This window comes from Octopus sinensis, unplaced genomic scaffold (genome assembly GCF_006345805.1).
Source record: "Octopus sinensis unplaced genomic scaffold, ASM634580v1 Contig15495, whole genome shotgun sequence".
NCBI classification, from domain to species: Eukaryota; Metazoa; Mollusca; class Cephalopoda; order Octopoda; family Octopodidae; genus Octopus; species Octopus sinensis.
Genome location: NW_021833754.1, coordinates 17501 through 30000, shown reverse-complemented (window position 1 = coordinate 30000; position 12500 = coordinate 17501). Strand labels below are relative to the sequence as shown.

Here is a 12500-nt window from a genome sequence, read left to right as displayed (position 1 = left end):
GTAAGGAGCCGTGCACTCAGAGTTGACTGTCAAAGCAATATTTTACAGCTTCATCAGAGCCATTATATGAAAAGCATCTTTCTGGGGAAAGCGTTTAAATATCGAATTGCATACATATAGATACACATATAATATAATACACTTCGATAAACATAAACAAAAATTACTGCGATATATATATACGCTCATATAGGCACATAGATACACACACATGCATATTTACAAAAAGTTATAGGACTGGACGATACGAGTTCAATCTGAACTTCATATGTTTCTGTGGCTATGCAGTTTATAGATTATGCATTCGTTGCGCCATAGGAAAACGCCTACACACCTTCAGGTATCAGAACATAACAGAAATCGATATATATATATATATATATATACCGGAATAAGCACATAAATGTGAAACAAGGTGGAAAAAAGAGTACTCAAATACCAGAGGTAAAGTAATATGCTTTATTTAAAAGCAGCAGAAATATAACAAAAGCTGTTACTCAGAGTTTCACGTTTCCGTTCGTCGACGGTTTTGTTAACTCTGAGTAACAGACTTTGTTATATTTCTGCTGCTTTTAAATAAAGTATATATATATATCACATGACCGACCAGGCTATCAGATGTTGCTACACATTGCTGGTCGCAGGAAATATGTCATCAGAGGCGGGAGAATCTCTTTTCAGACAAGTTTGAAGACCCTGTATATATAATTCTTAACTTAAACATCTTTTAATTCTTTCTTATCTTTTTATTTCGATTTTATTATTTTTTTCTTTACAAAATAGAATCCTTATTTTTTTGTGGTCCTGTTAACCCAAGTACCAGTATTTCATACGTCTTGGTAATCAGCGCGGTATAACTCTCAACACAAGTTAATTATGCTTTACAAACATACACTCATACATATACACTTATGCTTCCCAATATTACAAATTCTAGTTTCTCAAGACTGTTGCTAAGTCAGTTACTAGCCAGATACGCCAATTATTTCACACATCCAAAGTTATGTCCCTGTGTTGTATCGGCAAATTTCTTGTTAGTACGTCATTGAAGTTTTCTTTTTAACTTACCACAACTGATTTTCACTATGCCTGGTCTTGTAAACGATAAGACATTCCCGATTGGTGACGATAGAAAAAAAAAACATGAAGTCACAGTGATGGCAGGTCGACATTTTGTATGAGAGGTTGCATGTCAATAAGAACAGTAGCCCTGAGTGGTGTAGATTCTAGCAGCTTCCTGGATTAAGCTGTGTCATGACCTCAGCCGTCGTCGACTTCGTCATCTATGCTGTATGGCGTAGATGCGGCAGCCGTCGGTCTTAACTGAGCAGCGGTCATTGTAGATAGACGCATTATATAAAGCTGATGCCTTTCAAAGAAAAAAGCACCAAAAGATGAAATTGTTAATAACAATTCCATATATTGTTTACAATACTGACATTTAATGAGTTAAACACCTGCTGGACTTACAGCTTTGATTGGTCAGTTCTTTACTGACGTAATCAATCCTCGACAACATTCTGTTTCAGTTATTGCTATTTGTACATCTGAGCACAAAGGTTCGGATTCGATACCAAGGCAGTGTGTTTATATTTGATACTACCAATATTCCTGCCAAATATTCCTGCTAGTCTGTTATGATTAGATTTTACAGAAGCTTTAACGAGAACATTCCACGAGTTTTCTTTAATATTATCTCTGCAGTTTCATACGTTGACTCATATATTTGACTCATATTTTGACTCATACTTTGACTCATATATGCATATTTTGGTCCCTAGATAACTTCAACGCTCGATGGTTAGTAAATCTTGTCGAAAGACTATAATACATTATTCAACAAAAGGCGATAATCTGCATCAATGATAAGCCCATGTCTTCTTATTTTCTCTTTAAGCTGACGCTGACTATATCACTGTTGATATGAACATGATTATCTAAATGAAAAATTCTTCTAGAAGATGAAATGAATGTCAAATTTTCATCCGCTTATCAGCATACGAGTGTATAACAACAAAACCACAGCGGTAGTGCGCCACACTGGTGCCGTAAAGCGTGTATAACGATAACATAAGCATTGTTATACAACAACAAACAACAACAGATTTAAAGGAGGAAAATAGCATGAAACTACAACAAACCGAGATAATTCTTGTTAATTTTGGCGATTTTGAAGATAATTCTTTTTGATTTTAAGCTGGAGGATAGTAGTCAATTACATAGACTCCAATGCTCAGCTGATACTTTATTTTATCGACCCCTGAAGGTTAAAAGGCAGAGTGGACTTCAGCTGAATTTGAACTCAGTGCGTCATCAGCCGGAAGAGATGACGCTGCGCATTTTGTCCGGAGCGTTGCACAACACAAGATAATGAAAATTGATTGTCACAGCAAGAAATACAGTTATTAGAAATACGGTATAACAGAAATACGATTCACTGATATTGATTTCAAATTTTGTTATAATGCAAGCAATTTTGAGGGGCTGGGCTAGTCGATTACATCGACCCTAGTACTCAACTGGTACTTATTTTATCGACCCCAAATGGATGAAACGCAACATCAACCTCGGCGGAATTTGAACTTAGAAAATAAAGGCAGATGAAATGCCACCAAGCAGCTTGTATGTATGTATGTATATATGGATGGATGGATGGATGGATGGATGGATGGATGTGTGTATGAGTGTATGTATGTATGTATGTATGCATGCATTAATGTATGTGTGTACATGCGTACGTATGTATATATATATATATACATATATATATATATATATGTATGTATGTATGTATGTATGTATGTATGTATGTATGTATGTATGTATGTATGTATGTATGTATTATGCATGAATAACAGTATAAATTATGCAGGTACGTCATTTTATACGTGTTCCAGGGAAGTTAAAGATAAAAATTTATAATTCGGACACCTCTATCTACCTCTCTACGTATCTGCTGCTTTTCTCTCTTTACTGCCTTCCATTTCTTCATCTGTCCATCTCCAACAACTATCTACTGTCTATCTTTATTCCCTTATTTCTCCACACTCTCTCTTTCTTCCTACTTGCTCTTCCCTAACCTTCTCTACTCTCTTTCTTCACTTTTTTGGCACCAAAAGACAATCCAATTTTTTATCACTCATCGTTTTTATACTTGACCAGTGCATAGGTAAGACATCATTGTTTAATGTCCTTTTTCCATGCTGGAATAGGTTGAATGGTTCGACTGGGGCCTGGGAAGCCAGGAGGCTGCACCAGGCTCCACTCTGACCTGGCAGTGTTTCTACAGCTGGATGCCCTTCCTAACGTCAACCACTCTGAGAATGTAGTGGATGCTGTTTTTACGTGCCACCGGCACAGGGGCCAATTTCCTGCCTAGTACTCATTTCAGATCCCCAGTTTATCTTTTCACTTTTCATTCTTTTGTTTCCTTCTAACTTCCTTCCCTCTACCCCATCTCTCTATCCTTCTCCTGCGCCTTCTCATTGTACCTTTGGAACACAAGCACCACTATTTTCTTACTTTTTTTTTGTTAGTTTTTGTCATGTAGTGTCCCACATTTTGAAATACTTGCAATTTGTATTTTTACTACTTATTTTAGCTCTGATTGATACATTTCCAAAGTTAAACATTTTAATATGCAAAATATACTTCACATTATTATATATACTATGCATTAATGCAAAAAATATTGTGGTTATTGGCTATCTTCAAAAGGATCACACCATCAATGGAAAATTTCAATACCAACTTCCTAAGGCAGTTATGAAAGACCAAACACCCAGAAAAACTGATGAATGGGGTCTTGTTTCATTAGGACAATGCTTCAGCACATAAGTCCTTGGTTTCAATGGCCGCTGTGTGTGACTGGCTTTGAACTGGTAGATCATCCTCCCTATGTTAGTGATTTGGTTCCTTCTGGTTATCATCTGTTTTAATGTTAACATTGGCAAAATCCACATTTTTCATTAAAAAATTAGGACCTGGGTTTGCACCCCCTTAGCAAATTTTGTTGCTGGGCCACTGCCCAGCAGTAAAGGAGTTCCACCACTAACTGGAAAGTTAACCCTGCAACGAACCGGTGTCCCGTTCAGGGGAATGTTGTCATCTCAATCACATATACAGCCTCGAATATGATTTTTGTGATTACCAATGGAGCGTCTTCTGTTGGTGTTCACATCAAGGATACCATGCAGTTTACAGTCGTAAAAAAAGGGAAAGTAAATTGTCCTGAAAAAGTGAAAGTAAATTGTGATCCAAACCGGAAGCGGTAACATTCCAAAATTTCATAAAGAACTCCCTCATTACATTACGTCCACAAGCACCAAATTATAGTACCTTCTAGTGATATGTTAAGTATTTAAGAAGTAACAAGTGAGGTACATGATTTGTGTGTGTGTACGTGCATGTAAATGCGTGTGATAGCATAGATTGGGGCTTCAAGTCCTATACCCAGCAACGAACACCTCTGAGAAGTATAATTGTTTTCGTCTTATATGAAATAAATGCACAGTTCTTTATGCTATATTATTAAATAAATATATATATATATACAAGGCGGCGAGTTGGCAGAAAAGTTAGCACGCCGGGCAAAATGCTTAGCGGTATTTCGTCTGTCGTTATGTTCTGAGTTCAAATTCCGTCGAGGTTGACTTTGCCTTCCATCCTTTCGGGATCGATAAATTAAGTACCAGTTACGCACTGGGGTCGATGTAATTGACTTAATCCCTTTGTCTGTTCTTGTTTGTCCCGTCTATGTTTAGCCCCTTGTGGGCAATAAAGACATAAGAAACGTTAGCACGCCGGGCAAAATGCTTAGCGGTATTTAGTCTGTCTTTACGTTCAAATTCCGCCGATGTCAACTTTGCCTTTCATCCTTTCGGGGTCGATAAATTAAGTACCAGTTACGCACTGGAATCGGTGTAATCGACTTAATCCCTTTGTCTGTCTGTCCTTGTTTGTCTCCTCTATGTTTAGCCCCTTGTGGGTAATAAAGAAATAAGAAATGTTAGCACGTCGGGCGAAATGCTTAGCGGTACTTCGTCTGCTTCTACGTTCTGTGTTCAAATTCCGCCGAGGTCAACTTTGCCTTTCATCTTTTCGGGGTCGATATATTAATTAAGTACCAGTTGTGTACTGGGGTCGATCTAATCGACTGGCCCCTTCCCCAACAATTTCGGGCCTTGTGCCTAAAGAAGAAAAAAATATTATATATATATATATATATATATATATATATATACGTTCTGTACATTGATTATGTCACATTAATTGTGTACATGAAATAACGTGGTCATTATCATTATTTCCGGTTCCTATTTCAATTTACTTTCAGTATTTTTAGGAAAATTTACTTTGACTGTTTTATGACCGTAAACTGCATGCTAACCTGCATCTAAGGATCTTATTGTTACTACAGATACGAAATAAATCCCTGGTCCCCTCATTGGAAAGCTGATCTATCGTGAGTAATGATAAATAACTGTTTAAAATGAATAAATAAAACAATCAATTGAAATGTACACTTAGTAACAGAATCAATAGCAGCAACAGAAACGAGACCAACATCAATATGAACAAGAGCAACAATAATGATAATTGTTCGAACAATACCACGCCCACGGGGCAGCTTCTATACGGTTATTGAACCTGCGAGAAACAGCCGTCATATTTTTTCTTCTTCATGTAGCGATAGAAACGAGAGTTACATCAATAATTGTAAGAACAACAACAACAACAACAACAGTAATAATAATAATGATGATGATGATGAGGAGGAGGAGGAGGAGGAGGATGATGATGATGATGATGATGATGATGGTGATGATGATGGTGATGGTGATGGTGATGGTGATAATAATAATAATAATAATAATAATAATAATAATAATAATAATAATAATAATAATAAAAATAATAATAATTATAATAATAATAATAATAATAATAATAATAATAATAATAATAATAATAATAAATGCCCTGATGCAGTACCAGGCAGTGGCTCTCATGGCTTCTGATCTTAACTGATTGGAAGTGTTATCATGTACATTGTTTTGTCTTGGTATAAAAGATGGGCTACAGCAAATATTCTGCTCAATACCACAGATTTGCTTGTCAGTTGTTTGACCTTAACCAGTTGAGCATTTCCCTTAGTGGCTGACGATATGTGCATCTCTGATCACGAGCAGAAATAGTGGGGGAGCATCATAGCCATGTGTTGAGAGGGATTCTTTGGGGTTTGAATAATTCACCTCTGGAAACATGGGTGGTTCTTTCAACATCCTTAAACAATCCTTATTCAGGGACCTTTTGAGCGGGATGGGTTACTCAACCTGAAGAAAATTCTAACTGGGCCCCACCCGCAAGGTCATGTGCTGTTTATCTTGATATGAGATCACCATGTCGCGCACATATGGTTGTGATGCATGTGCCTGGTGTACCTTTATCAGACGGGTAGTCATGATGGGTATATTGGGCTTCGTATATTTTACCCCAGTGTCACTTTGATGGCATGAACTGCTCTCTCACTCAATAATAATAATAATAATAACTGCCCTGATGCAGTACCAGGCAGTGACTCTCATAGCTTCTGGTCTTAACTGATTGGAAGTGTTATAATGTACATTGTTTTGTCTTGGCATAAAATATGGGCTACAGCAAATATTCTGCTCAATACCAAAGATTTGCTTGTCAGTTGCTTGACCTTAACCATTTGAGCATGTCCCTTAGTGGCTGACAATTTGTGCATCTCTAATCACGAGCAGAAGTAGTGGAGGAGCATCATAGCCATATGTTGAGAGTTCTTTGGGGCTCAGATAACTGACCTTTGGAAACATGGGTGCTTCGTTCAACATCCTTAAACAAACCTTATTCGGGGACCTTTTGAGCAGGATGGGCTACTCGACCTGAAGAAATTTCTAACTAGACCCCCTCACCTGCAAGGTTATGCACTGTTTATTTTTATATGAGATCACCATGTCACGCACATATGGTTGTGATGCATATGCCTGGTGTACCCTTATCAGACGGGTAGTAATGATGGGTATACTGACCATCGCATATTTTACCCCAGTGTCACTTTCATGGTATGCACTGCTCTCTCTCACTCGGGAAACATCACTACAGACAGTATATGGATCTACCAAATAAATAAACATGAAATTTGGCTTAGAAAAATGTGCCAAGGCAACCTTGTAAAGAGGAAAACTAGTGTGGTGTTGGTACTCTTAAGTAGCAATATCACACTAGATAAAGCAAATGAAATAAGAGAATTATACCAAAACCAGACATACAAATACTTAGGAATCAATGAATTGGTTACGATACAACACACACAAAATAGAAAGAGAAGGTAAGAAAAGAATACTTTGGATGAGTTAGATTAGTACGGAAAACAGAACTCAATGCGAAAAACAAAATAGGTATCAACAGGAGTGGCTGTGTGGTAAGTAGCTTGCTAACCAACCACATGGTTCCGGGTTCAGTCCCACTGCGTGGCATCTTGGGCAAGTGTCTTCTGTTATAGCCCCGGGCCGACCAATGCCTTGTGAGTGGATTTGGTAGACGGAAACTGAAAGAAGCCTGTCGTATATATGTATATATATGTGTGTGTGTGTTTGTGTGTCTGTGTTTGTCCCCCTAGCATTGCTTGACAACCGATGCTGGTGTGTTTACGTCCCCGTCACTTAGCGGTTCGGCAAAAGAGACCGATAGAATAAGTACTGGGCTTACAAAGAATAAGTCCCGGGGTCGATTTTCTCGACTAAAGGCGGTGCTCCAGCATGGCCGCAGTCAAATGACTGAAACAAGTAAAAGAGTAAAAGAGTAAAAGAGAGTCTAGCCGTCCCAGTTATAAGTTACAGCTACAATATTCTTAACTGGACTCTAAATGAACTAATAGACAGGGAAACAAACAAGTGACAGGATTTAAGATGCACCACCCAAAATCTGACATAGAAAGGTTATTTATACAACGTATCGAAGGTGGTAGAGACCTTATACAGCTAGAAAACTATTACAAAATAACCACCATAGGACTACAGAAATACCTACATCAGAAACAAAGAAAGCTAAAACAAATAGCCACAAAACACGAACAAAACAAAAAATTGATTTCAGTTTTTAAGGAAGCTGACAAATACAACAAATAAGTCATAATATCTAACAACTATGAAGAAAAAGAAGAAACGACAAAAGCTGTAAAACAACTGAAATCCAAACTAAAACTGGAACAGCAACGGATCATGATAAAACGATGGCAAGAAAAGCCCCTTCATGGCAAATACTGGGCTAAGCTAAACAGAAAAGAAATAGATAATTCAATGTTCCAACAATGGCTGAGAAGCTCAGGAATCAAAGCAGAGACTGGAGAATTTTTAATTACAGCACAAGACCAAAGCCTCCCCACAAGAAATTACCTCAAACATGAAATGAAAAGAAATACAATAAACTGCAGAATATGTGGAGATGGACAGAAAACAATAAATCATATTGTCTTTGGTTGCCCAGTCCTGGCTAAGAAGAAGTATATTCACAGACACGACAGAGTTGGGATTTATATGCACTGGAAGTTGTGCCAACCCTATACAATAACAGAAAAAAGATGGTATAAGCACACGCCAAAAAAGGTCATAGAAAATAAGAAAGCAACCATGATTTGGGATATGCCAATACACACAGAGAAATTAAGGTTAATAGGCCGGATATAGTTGTCAGAGATCATCAAGAAAAAATAATGTTTTCTAATTGATGTATCAAAACCAACAGATAACAACGAGAGCTGGATTAACCATTAAGCAAAATAAGCACCTGCTTAGGGCATCAAGAGAAGGAGGGGGCACCACAGAAGTGGTAAATGGTTTATGGCACAAAAATCACTTTAAACTTGCTAAAATAATATTCAGGATGCCTTTATCTCTATTAAGTATAGATGAAGATGTGTTACCTAAGATTCGTTTTGAGGATCTGATCAAAGACTTTGCAATTCAAAAAAGTAGGAGGAAACTTTTCAAATGAAAATAAAGTGGAAGTATACAAAAATAAACATTATTTTCCCTCTTACTGTTTCGTTTCGTTTTGAAAAGTAAAAATTTATTTTATGGTTTGTTATTGCTTATATTTTGAATTACATAATCTTTTATGGGGGCACCAAAATCTTTTAAGTGCTTAAGGCCTCGATGGGTCTTAATCCGGTCCTGATGATAATGTTTCTCTAAAAGAAACGGAGAAACTTTCAAAATACAAAGACCTGGAAATAGAGGTAACTCGAATGTGGAGTCTAAAAACAGAAACAATTCCTATCACATTAGGTGCATTACGTATGATAAAAAAAAATATTCAGACAAATTCATAATAAAAACACCAGAACTTACAAATATATATAACATAAAGAAAATTGCACTACTGGGCACTGCACACATCCTACGTAAAACACTCTCAGTACAGTGAAAATAAGAGCATCACAACAAACCACAGCACATACCCAAGGCACACAGAGCTGCGCTCAATAGTGCAGTGAAAGCACTAGATAAGAATGAGACTACTAAATAATAATAATAATAATAATAATAATAATAATAATAATAATAATAATAATAATAATAATAATAAGCTTCTCTACTAAAAGCACAATGTACTAGTGAAAACCTCAGTAAAACGTAAACATAACATAGAAATTTGGGATAGAGAAGAGAAACTGTACAGTTATGGAAATCAGCAGCTCAGCAGATGTTTACATAAAGCTTAAGAGAATAGCTACCTTGAACTATTGAGAAATCTGCAGTTACTCTCTGCAACAGTTTAGGTTTATACCTGTAATTATTGGGGCACTGGGATATATAACACACTGCCTAAATATCAATCTTGAGAAACTAGGTTTCTCAAAGCCAGAAAGGAGAAAGCTGATTCGAAGACTACAGATCCAAGTCATCACTGGAACTGTAAAAATCTGTAAAACTTTTCAGGAGTTTATCATTTAAGTATATTTGAGTATGTCTAGATATGGGACTATATGCATGAGAATAACATACATAAAACAATACATACAAATCTGCACCTATACCTACATATATATATATATATATATATATATATATATAAAATTACCCAGTTGTTGATGTTGTTGAAATTCCAATGAAGGACTCTTGGATCTAGGTTAGAAACCGATTCTTTCTCTATTGGCAAGAAATCTTGAAAAAAAAAAACTGAACAATCACATACATACATACAGACAGACAGACAGACAGGCAGACAGACACACAGACACACAGACAGACAGGCATACATACATACATATTGCTTAGCTAAAGAATATTAGAATGGAGGGAGGAGGAGGAGGAGGAGGACGACGACGACGAGGACGACGACGACGAGGACGACGAGGACGACGAGGAAGACGAGATGGACATGGGTAAAGACGGGAAGAAGATGATGATGATGATGATGATGATGAAGGCAGAGGAATAGGAAGAGGAAGATAAGGAGGGAGAAGAGAAGAAGAAGAAGAAGAAGAAGAAGATGATGATGATGATGAAGGCAGAGGAATAGGAAGAGGAGGATAAGGAGGGAGAAGAAGAAGAAGAAGAAGAAGAAGAAGGAGGAGGAGGAGGAGGAGGAGGAGGAGGAGGAGAAGAAGAAGAAGAAGAAGAAGAAGAAGAAGAAGAAGAAGAGCAACATGTACAGATATATAAAGCAAACCCAGCTGCAAGAGTAACTACAAAGATAACAATAAACAACGACGACAAAAGCGACAACGATGACAACGATGACAACGATGACAACGAGCATGACGACACAGTTGCAGTAATTAAGGCTTGTTGTCTCTGCGTAGCCACCACCTACATTGGACCGACTGCAACGAGCAGGTGATTGATTAGTTTCGATAATCAGCCAAGGAGCGGCGGTGGTGATGGTCATGGTGATGGTGGTTGCGGTGGAGCAGCAGTAGCAGGTGGTGGATGTGGAGGACAGGGATGTTGGAGGAGGGAGTGCTCGGATGGATTTGAAACCAGTTGTTGTTATGGCAATTAAATGAACAAGAACAAAGAAAAAAACAAAAAAAAAGACATATTGATTGATATTTTTTCCGTCATCTGATGACACAAAAAAAAAGCATCACGTATAATAAAAAAAAACAAAAAAAAACAAATGTGTAGATTTCAGGTAAACTATATTATATTGTCAATTGTCTCTTGGTGATCACAATCTTCCACATAGCTCTGGTATATACACACACTGGAGGTATTGTTATATATACAGCCTGATTTTAAGGTAATTAACATTCTTATCGGTATGAGTGTCTGTTTACGTGGGTGCGTAAGTGTATCTATCTATATCTATATCTATATCTATATCTACCTACATATATTATATATATATATATATTATAATATATATATATATATATATATATATATATATGCGTATGTTTATATGTGCATGCGTGTAATGTGAGTATTTGTGTGTGTGTGTACATGTATGCCTGTATGTGTGTGTGTATATATATGTGTGTGTGTATATATATATATATATATATATATAATTCAAATTATTACATTATATAAAAGGGCTTAGTAAAATAAATTACTTTGCCGCATACTGAACTCATTAGAAATAGCAGCCAAAAAAAACTTTTCTAAAACTATTTCTAATACTTAAAGAAAACCTCTCTCATATAGTGTTTGCTCAATTCAACTCACGAAAGTATGGGGGTAGAGACATTAAAAAATCAAATGCAAAGGTTATTTGAGAACGTACGTTTCAAGATTAGTCAAACTCGACATTTCTATCATCAGCTCAGAACTCCTGGTTTGGATTTGAAAACACTGAAAGTGGGAGCATACCCTTTCGGCTTCTTCTCGCTTCTGAAGATCTGCTCGACACTAACAGTGCCAACAAACTCAAAAATGCAAGCGAAGAATTTCTGCTCTCCCCTTTCCACCAGCGTGGGTTAAAATCAGTAAACACTATGCTTTTTTCGGTAAAATCCGAGGCATTATATAGAGAGAGATGAATTATAATTTCAACAATTGAGGGTAAAATTAATTAATTAATCAATTCACCAAGTATTCAGTATGCAAAGGGACCATTTAAGGCGAATTCAAATTATTACATTATATAAAAGGGCTTAGTAAAATAAATTACTTGCCGCATACTGAACTCATTAGAAATAGCAGCCAAAAAAAACTTTTCTAAAACTATTTCTAATACTTAAAGAAAACCTCTCTCATATAGTGTTTGCTCAATTCAACTCACGAAAGTATGGGGGTAGAGACATTAAAAAATCAAATGCAAAGGTTATTTGAGAACGTACGTTTCAAGATTGCATTTTTGAGTTTGTTGGCACTGTTAGTGTCGAGCAGATCTTCAGAAGCGAGAAGAAGCCGAAAGGGTATGCTCCCACTTTCAGTGTTTTCAAATCCAAACCAGGGAGTTCTGAGCTGATGATAGAAATGTCGAGTTTGACTAATCTTGAAACGTACGTTTTCAAATAACCTTTG

At 36.7% G+C, this 12500-nt stretch overlaps 1 protein-coding gene across 1 annotated transcript in view; it reads left to right on the top strand.

The window, feature by feature from the left end:
• Positions 1–11002: 11002 nt before the first annotated feature.
• The window catches only part of LOC115230408, a gene marked incomplete at its 3' end in the record, with an annotated part of 17756 nt that continues 16258 nt past the window's right edge, over positions 11003–12500 (top strand). The window contains exon 1 of the mRNA XM_029800605.2: positions 11003–11271. The remainder of the gene's footprint in view (positions 11272–12500) is intronic.